Source organism: Bremia lactucae, linkage group LG10, assembly GCF_004359215.1.
Source record: "Bremia lactucae strain SF5 linkage group LG10, whole genome shotgun sequence".
Taxonomy (NCBI): Eukaryota; Oomycota; class Peronosporomycetes; order Peronosporales; family Peronosporaceae; genus Bremia; species Bremia lactucae.
In genome coordinates, this window is record NC_090619.1 from 1498870 (window position 1) to 1509376 (window position 10507).

Below are 10507 nucleotides of genomic sequence, written 5' to 3' on the forward strand. Positions count from 1 at the left end.
GGCAGTACACTTTGACGATGTCTTCGTGCATAGTAGGGCAGAGGACGGTCTGAGCGCAATAGAGTCGCACATGCGTCATTTAGACGCTGTGTTGCAGACTTTAAAGGGCGCCTAATTGTACGTTAACTTGCAAAAGTGCATCATAGGGTCCCTGAGATACCTGTGCTGGGTTGCATCGTAGGTACACATGGTGTACGAGCAGACCCAGACAAGGTAAAATCAGTAAAGGAATGGCCAATTCCACGGCATGTGAAAGATTTGCGCCAATTCCTAGGGCTCGCTAATCACTTGCATATGTATAGCAAGAATTATGCTGAGCAAACTAAACCATTATCTGACCTTTTAAAAGGACGCAGAATGGGTTTGGTTAAAAGAACAAGAAGATGCGTTCACATCAGTGAAGCAGTCTCTTGTGGAGGCCTCCATTACAGCCGCTTAATAAAACATCTTGCTCAATTAATTTTACATAGACCACGATGCCGGTACTGCTAACCGAGTCCTTCGTTGACTAAACCCTAAATTCATAGTGATGAACCTATAGCATTGAGTGGGTACAGGCAAACTGGCAAGCATTGCAGTTGCATGTGCCGAGCTTTTAACCCATTGGCTGGACGCTCATAGGTACTTAACCATTTTGATCCACCAATAACACTGGCTCTCCGAGCCGTTGGTCATCTCTTAACCGAGACGACCGCCAAGAGTAATTTAATGCGCAGCATAGATGATTCAATACTTCAATTCTTACCGTAATACATTACGTTCCCGGAGAATCCGCCGCATCGGCAATAGCAAAAAATGCCGTTCTCCATAGATTATCGATTCAACCCGCATGCAGTCGCGCCGACAACTTAATTCCGATTGAGAATCATAATCCATTGTAGGTTCAAATCCTACCGTCATTGTTATACTAAAAATAATAGCAGCATTGACATTCGTAGATAGCTGATGACGGCCAGGCAACAACATTTTTTTCTTAAATAAACTATTAGGCCTTTTATAACCTCATTTGGACTTTTTTGACTCATTGCTCCCGAGTCCATGCAGCAAAGCTTCACACTTCTCATATTTTGGCATAAGCCGCACGTATGAAGTCGGTGACTTTTCATCCAAAAGCGTTCCGTGCCTTCCTAAGGCCTTCGCTGTTATCTCTTAAGTGTATGAGACCTTACTGAGGTGTACACTGGGGCTACCACGTGGTTCTACAATTGACTGAGTTACTTGAATTCCGACTCAGTTGTTAACTAATCACTTTCATATAACTACGCGCCTTTTTGAGTCGATGGATCTTCCTCTGACTTACGGAGCGAGGTAGCTCCGCTACACGAAAGTAGCACTCCTACTCAATCTACCCTGAGTATTTATAAGACTTATCCTTCGTAAGGATGAAAGCTGTCCCAAACCTCTCAGAGACGCTCAGCTCATGAAATACTTGAGGCCTTAATTGGGGCTGAGCAAATAGTTTGTGTCCTCTCTCAAGGCACAGAGGTACTTTGTTGCGAGGCTAGAAGCCTTTTATAGTTTATGTCCGCTCTAGTTGAACAGGTTCATCACCCTTAAGTAGCATCTATGCCGAATCAGAACATTCGTGTACTCAAACACGAGCCTAGAGCTAGTCATCTTGTCTTGACTGTTTAAAAATATGAGGGCAAACAAGAGAAAATATATTTCTTTGGCTTAAAGAGGTAAGAACGACATCAATTTAGCTATAATATAAATGGCGCAACAGGGAGCTGATTATGCCATTTTTCAAAGTCGGTGTCAGAGCCAGAGAATGAGCCATCACCGGCAATACGTCAAAAGGCGTTGCTTTTCTCACGTGGGACACGTTTCAGTAGCCACTGTCTCGCGGATTTTAGCCCGCCTAAGGTCTATGGAGAACGTTGATGGTTCTTATATTCCCGTCAGGGTGAAAGGAAAAAAATCGGACTATGTCCAAGATGTGCGAACTCTTATCGCTGCTATGCAGCTTGACCCATTAGCAGAGGCAGTTTTGATAACCATTTTCTTATAAGGTTTAGAACGTATGCGGCCAAACAAAAGTTTTTTTAGGTCCACTTTGCTACTTTTGATGAATTTGATATTGCGTTAACCGCTGAGCTCAACTTGAAGGCCGCTCGCTTCGGTAGCATGGATATCGTGCTAGCTCGTCGAGCACTTCTGTGTCTTCTATTTATTCACAAACCAATAGACTTAGCCGCGCTGAGGAAGACGAAGAAGCAGAGCTTTAAGCTGTGGAACAGCAAAGCAACTTCTGTAGATTTTTTACGTAGACACTTGCATCCAGCTTGTTCGCTGCGCAACCCGCGCAAGTTCAAAAGAGCAATATCTTCATCTCATGCCAGAAATCTGGTACGGTACTAGAAACGCCGAAACCCAGAAGGGGCAGCGCACCACACTGAAAACGAATTAGGCTATGTTGATCTCTAAGAGGTGAAGATAAGCAGGGTAGCCCAAACGACATATGTACCTAATGGTACGGGGCGTATATACAAGCCCAAATCGCTAGTCGCTGAGGCGACTATTGAATGCTTTGATAAGCCATGGTCAATTTAATTTGACCCAGACATTATTGCAATTATGATCGACGTCGTTTCCTTGAGGAGAGTCAGAGATATGTTCAGGCGCTTTATTCACATAAAGGTGATTTCGCTTAAAGACTGGAACTCGTGTCACCGTGCCTAAATTTCCTTTTAACTTAGGTAAAAGGTTTTTGGACTTTGACAGTATGGGACACTGTCTCGTCCTCAGTTTATTTCGATATATGATCTCATCCTTCGTATGGCTGGCTTAAACGCCATGAAACATGGTTTGATTGGGGGTCTAACACCTTAGGCGCAATGTTCTTAGCCGAGGCTTGGCAAGTCATGAACCACCTTTTTAGACAGAAAAGAGATATTGAAGCGAGCCACGGACAGAGTCTGTCAGTGTACTGGAAATTAGAATGTCCGAGTTAATTAACTCCAACGTTGAAAACATTAATCTTTAGCTTGGGTCATTAATATTTCCTGGAACGGTATATTCTCCTTTGAGCGATACTCGTTATGATTACAAATCAATGAATGCTGATGGCATTATGGGCCTTCGAATCGAGTCATCAGAATGTGATTACTAAGATGTACGTGAAGTATTACCTTCAATTCACTGAGTGAGGTCGGCCGAGACTGAGTGTCACTTGTGACACTCGTGGCAATACACCAAGGCATTCCGGGCAAAAACCGTTTGATGCACCTATAGTGACACGTAAAAGCTCACTGAATGATAAGTATGTTTCGCATAACTCCTCCTCGGATGTAGGATTTGACATCGGCTCTTGTGAAAAGCAATGTAAGGTGAAAAAGCTGTTTAACTTGGGAACATGGATGCTATGGCCTTTTGTGAGGTGCATGAGAGGTGTTCTCGACATCGATACAGCAGACAAAAGTTGGGTACTGCGAGACGCGAAACGTATGTAAAGTCAGAGAGTGACACTAGCAAACAGGTATATATACTCGTCAATATTGTGACGGGTAATGATAAGAATGACGATGGTCTTATGGCTATCCCAATTTGCTGCTCTTATGATGACTTCGGTAAGGCTCTAAGGCTGATAAGTTGTCTGAGATGGTGGTCATTCGACCAATTATTAAGTTGAGCTCATCATCGGTTCTGAATAAAGCCGTCGTTGAGGACACAAAGGCTGCGCTTAGTGCGCGGAATGGATCAGCGATCCTTAAAGATCGTTCGGATCCATTTTTTCTCGGATGGAGGGCTTCTAAGACGGAGTGTCACACAATTTACCGTCTTTTTAACTCCTGGTAGAGACGTACGTCACGAAATTGACTTGATTCCTAGAGCTAAATACTGTGTAACACGACAGTGGTATTACCAAAGGAACCGTATGACGTCACTGACGATTTTTTTCGAGCTAAGCACGCCGACGTATTGCGTCAGCCAAATGGTAAAGGCGCATTGCGCATGCTCAAAAAAGGCTTAATGCTGCTACTAAACCACCACAGACACCGACCATCGATTAAAATTTTCTTCGAAAAAATATGGTGGGGTTTACGCTGTAGACTGTGACCGAATTAGTCAATAAATATTACCAGCTGCTCATGCGAACAAGTGACATCTAGCTTGGAGCGGCTAGCACCCCAAGCGGCATGCTATGGGAGTGACTGGTCATACCCAAAGGCTTTTCAACACCACGGCTACTTTAAATCGCTCAGTGATGCAACTGTTCCATCCTCATCAAAATTATGAACAAACTTATTTTGATACCATTTTTGTCCATCGTAGGGTTGGTCAGATATGGAAAACCAAATAGATAACTTACGAGTAGTGCTCCAGTGCATGCGCACGAATGAGATGTATGCAAACGCATTTAAATGCATCTTTAGTGTGGAAAAAAACACTTTGTTAGGTGCTTAATTCGAAAGCGAGGCCTTAAAGCAGACCCTGTAAAAATATCGTTAATTAGGTTGCTTCCAAGAACAAAAATGAGTTGCGTAAATGGCTTGGCTCGCCGACTACTTGCTTAAGTGCAGCTAAAATTTTGCTGATATTGGCCGGCTCTTTTCAAATCTCCTTAAAAACGATACGGAATGTTGCTGGACTAACACCGAAAGTGAAGAGTTTAAAGCGGTAACGAAGGTATCATCCATGCCTCAATTTTATCTCTGCCTGATGCTAATCGGTCATTCAGTGTCATTTGTGACGCATCTGCTTTGCAATAGGCAAGGCTCTGTTACAGACAGATGAGAATGGGCGGAAACGCGTCAATGCGTTTGAGTCTAGGCAGATCAAAGCTGCCGAATAGATTACGAAGTTCATCACAGGGTGCTACTTGCTAGAAAATATGCTTCTGTCAAATACATGTTCGTCTGCTTCGCTCTAAGTCTTTTGTGATCTACACCAATCATGCGTCTTTGCGCACCGCAGTTTAGTCGTCTCACCTCCCGCAAAGGATTTCCCGGTGTGAAGTAATAGTCGGGAAGGGAAAACGCTTTAGCTGATGAGTTATCACGCAGGTCTGATAATGAGCTAGCTCATGTTACGACTGTCACGTCGCCAATTACTGACCTAACTTGTGCGGCATACGCGAAGAACGAACAGTGTGTAGCTTTGCTTCAAGCTCTTTGGAGCAATGCACTTCAAGACTCAGACCATTCTAAAGTGTCGGCACGACTAAGTGCAGGTTTACACCGATACTCTATCGGTAGTGGCCTTATGTGCTATTGCACGTGGAGTAGATCCTTCGCGCATGACACTTCTTCAAGACGGGAAATTGAGCTACCAAGCGATCATCTCGGGCGAGTAAGAAACTACGGCTCAGTGAGCCAGAATTATTGGTGCCCCTTACGCTACAAATGGATTAGTAGCTATGTGCGCACATGCGAAACTTGCCAACGGATTAGGCCATCGTCCCATGCTACTGTGCTACTTGCCAGTTAATCCGTACCCGCTGGCTATTAGAAGCTTATCGTTCTGAATTTTGTTTTGAATTACCCAAATTTTTAGTAGGCGACCCGGGTATAGTTGCCATTGTTGACCGATTAAGCAAAACGACTTATTTGGCCGACCCGGGCATAGTTGCCATTGTTGACCGATTAAGCAAAACGACTTATTTGGCGGGCACGTCGTAATGCAGCCACGCTCTACTTAGACACACACCCTAGCACAGCGAGGAAGCGGTTTAACCAGCTTCTCTTGCGTGCAGTGAGGTTGTTGTGGTGGACGCGTTAGCGACCTCACCCAACACACTAAGTACTCTGGTTAAGTATCGCCACGGAAGCGGTAATCCGGCTCCTCGTGCGCACTTACCAAGTAGGAAGTAGTTTTCAGACTGATTTATATTTAATAGTATTAAAAATAAATACCTATTTTTACCAATTAAAATGTCATCTCTATAGACAACACTTAATATGTATTGCGAGCGTATCTTTCTAGATACCTCGCGTAACGGATGATGCTAGTCGTCATCACGGATGACGCTGGGCGTCATCTCTCGTAATGTGAATGCACCCATGTGCATCACATACACAAGGTTGGTCACAAACGTGAACCACACCCGAGTGCTGGCTCTTATTACATTAATTTAGTAATTGACCATCCCCTTAAGTTCACTAAGTGTACTGAACGGGGACTGTGTAACATTAGGGCAACTTTATCTCGTTACACCATCCCCCCTTAAAGAACGAATTTACATTTTTAAATTTGTCAAAGAGGAGCGAGGAACTGCGAGCAGCTTTACGCGCCGCTAGTTCACTCAATCACTCTAGCGCACGTGTTTCCATACACGGCGCCAAAGATGTCACCTAAAAGGGGTAATGTTGGTGGGTCGTCTGCGAAGACGCCCACTCAACCTCACACTAAGCGCACGCGCCGCGTTAATTCGCCGGCCGCGTCTAATGCCTTAGTCGGAACGCCGACAGCCACCGCTGCTGTCGCGTTAACAGGGCTAAAAGATCCATTTCACTTTAACAGTGAGGATGCTGATCCGTCGCTCATTGTCGACTACAAGATTCGACACCGTTGCCACTACTTCATATTTTTGATGCGGACAACGAGATCATGAGGAAGGATAATGGCGCATTATTGCCCATCCAAACTTCTCTTATGGCTCACAACATGGAGACAGCAGCAATTACGAGTGCTGTCTCGTCGTCTGCGCTGGAAAGCGCAGCGACAGGTAATGAGAGCGCTGCCCATAAGGGCGCAGCCGCTTCTCCGTTGGGTATAACCACACCGCCTTAAGCTCAGACCATAATCCATAATGGTTCTGACAGAGGATTCGGAGCCTAAAGCTCCGCCGACGACACGTGAACGTGCTCAGTCGGTGTCACAAGCCAGTCGTTTAGAACGTGGCTATGTGACGGGTGGCATTCCAAAGATGCCCCCTCCATCTAAATGGCCTCGTTTAAACGAGCCAAGAGCGTCGCTCCTAGAGCGCGCTCTTGTAGACGCACATAATTTTTATGGCGTCTCTAAATCGTGGAGGGATCAGGGAATATCACTTGGGCGTATTGTCCCTATCCTGGTCGTGTTGCGTTCAAATGAAACGCCCGACCAGTACGAGGCGGAATTCCTGCGCCGCATTAATGCGTTAAAACAGCGGTCGCAGCGAATTAATTTCGCCCGCTGCGTGTAAAAGAAATGATGGGCGGTACTTGGATGGATTCTATCAGAACAAGATATTCCGTTCACAGTAGTAAGCACCCCAAGCTCATGCTATGGAAGTGGCTAGTCATGCCACATGGACTTAGTAGTGTTAAGAATTGACGTGTTCATCGATAGTATTGCGCTTTATACATATGCATGTATAGGATAAATATAGCAATGGATTGTATGACAAGAATAATACGGAGAAACAGTGTGGAAAATAATGCTATATGGTAGTGCCATCTCACAGGTCACTGGTTCGATACCCGGCAACGACAAAAAGTAAAACCTTCGGGAACTGGTACTTGGGGTTCAGCAGCGCTGTACTGTCAGACAGTGACGCCCCCATTTCATGATGGTTCACATATGTGGGAAAGGGGGCGCACCGAACGATAGAAAATAGATGACGGTAGGATAGAATTGACGGTAGGATCGAGGTAAACTCAAAATATAAATTACTTTCCGATTTGCAATCATAACCGTAAGCTCATCTTCAAGCTCATAAAATAACGTAATTTATCAGGTTATGAGCCCAAGCAACGACTCCGGTTTAAAGGTTGAGCCTTTTGATATCATAAACTACGAGCTATGTCGAAGGGCTTGTGGGGAGCTGTCTCCGATGTAGACGCTCCGAATGCAGTAAAGGAGCAGCACGCTGCGTTCGCGCTGAATTTGAGTGACGCGCACTTGATGCACATTATCGACGCGACGACAGCGAAAGAAGCGTGGGGATGGTTGGCAAAGTTTCACTGCACACAAGACATGGCGGATCGACTTCGGCTTAATGAGAATTTTTCCTCACTTAAGTATACAGCTTCAAGCATCAGTGGTCACGTGACAGAGCTTGAAGATCTAGTGATGAAGATGAATAGCGCAAACTGCGGGCCAAGTGAAGAGGACGTAAGTGCGGTGATGCTGAGGAGTAGGCCTGCAAGCTGCGAGAGCTTGGTGAAGGCGTTTCGCATGTCGGTGTCAAGTTGTAATTTCGGCGACCTCGTGAGCAAGCTGATTGCTGAGGAAGTGCGACACAAGGACACGGCACGGGTAGAAGAACCTACGGCTCTTTATACAAGCAAGAGAACGGCAAGCAGCACCAGAAGAAGCAGCAAGAACGGCGTGCTAGAAGACCGTCCGGAGCGTGTTTCAACTGTGGCAAGGTCAGCCGCTATGCTAAAGATTGCCGTACAAGTCGTGGACCAAGAGAAACACGAGAAGCAGGACGCGATCACTCCAACGTCGCATTTAATGCTTGCGAAGGGTCCGTCAGCGGCTGCTGGATTATGGACAGCGGCGCATCTGCACACATGTGCACGGACTGGGCAGGTTTTGTGGAATACAAGGAAGTGTGTCAGGCACGCAGTATATCAAGCGCGAAGAGTAATGTGAAGCCCAAAGTCATCGGCCACGGAGCTATGAAGTTACGCGTTTGGACCGGACATGCTTGGATCGACGCTCGCCTCGAAAACACTCTCCATGTTGAAGATCTGTTTATGGATTTGTTCTAGCTAACGGCTGCATCAGCGCGAGAAATGACAGTAGAGATCACGCGCAACGAGTGCATCGTGAAGCGGGGCGACACATCAGTTGTCAATGAAGGGAAGCAGGGCATTCTGATGTACCTCAACGTTCAGGTTGGTGCGGAGTGCCACGTAGCCGAGTACAAGAGCGAGCTATCGCACAGAAGACTCCGTCACGCATAGTTCGGAACGATAAATGCTATGATCAAGGACAGAAGGATTAAAGGCGCAGAAATGAAGACCGAGTATTATGTGACGTATGCGCGATATCTAAGGAAGTGCGCAAGTCATCCAAAGCGACTCAAAGAGAGCGCGCGTTTTGACGGTATCGTGTGCTCCGACGTGCTTGAACCAATCACTCCAGCTCGAAGATCCGGCTTCAAAAACATTGTAATTTTCATCATGATGAAGAGCCAGTACGTGACGGTTTACCCGTTGCGAAAGAAGAGTGAAGTCACGGGGCAATGGCTATTGCTTCATAACGCAGTATTTGAACCATAGGATCAGATCGATTTCGTGTTGAGTGCCTATATCCTTCGGCAACTCGCATGGTACTGGTTCAGGGAAGACATTTTTAAATTCTAATGAATTTAAGGATTGTCTTCCCTGAATCATCAAATCTTTATATAGAGGGTTTGTCTTCAAAAACTCCAAGGATTGGGACGTAAAACGTTCAATGTGAGCCTTTTCATGGAGGACACTTTCGCTCATCGGTGAGCTACTGAGAATCCGTTCGTTCTCAGAAAATAGTATTGCCAGCATCTAAAAGAAGGCAATGGCTTCTACCAAGCAATAGGTTAGATACCAATTAGCAGTTCTTATAAGCCCAAAACTTTTGAGAGATCATTTCTAGGACGCTCTCGTCCATTGTGGACGACGAGCAGCAGTCCACCAAATTCTCTTCTGGAACTGGTGCGACTATTTCGTGGATCTTTCCTTCCTTTAATACGGCAAGGGACAGATCCCACGACATCTCCGGGAGATCTACTATCTCCTCGGCAGATTTAAGGACTTGTCGGAGCACCTCGACCGAGGATACCTCCGCAATTTCGTCTTTGACGGCCTCGAACACCTCGTTCGAAGGCCCGTCCTCTTTATTAGAGACTGATCTAAAGGTCACTCGTTTAGACGTGCCTTTGATCGTCCTAATCTGTCGGGTACTCATTCTTGGAGTCACCACGACCTTTGACTGGGAAGCGGGATCCGTTGCACTCCTGGCTAACGCACCCCTTCCAACCGCACCAGGCTCTAGGCACTGTGCCGGTTTATGCGACGCATGACTTCTTGTCAGCTCGCCGTCTACTGCCACAGGCTCTCGGCTCTGTGCAGGACATTCGGACGCATGACTACTTGTCATCGTCCTATTCACTACCTCAGTCTCCACGAGCTGGGTAGGAATTGGTGACGTTTGACATCCCGTCAACGCACCCTCAGTGTTCGACAGACATCAGTTGCATATACCTCTCGCAGGAGCACATCCTTTCCGGTGTGACATCAGTTGCATATACCTCTCGCAGGAGCACATCCTTTCCGGTGTCCTGCGTAGAGTTCGCAACTGTGCGTGTACGCCAGTCTATCCATGGTTGGTACTTTGCCAACCATGGCATGCCTAGGATGAGGTCATACGGACTCTCCATCCCTAGCACTGTGAACTTCTCTTTACAAGAGAAGTCACTAAAGCTGAAGGCGAGTTCTACCTGAACTCCCTCAGACTTAACGAGCGCGCCGTTCGCTAAACGAACGGTCGCCTCTTCTCGCTTGCCATCCTGGCAAAGCGACTCAAACATCGCCGGTCTCTTTCTTAGAGCCGCGAGTTTCACAAAATTTTGTGATGCACCCGAATCCACTAGGAG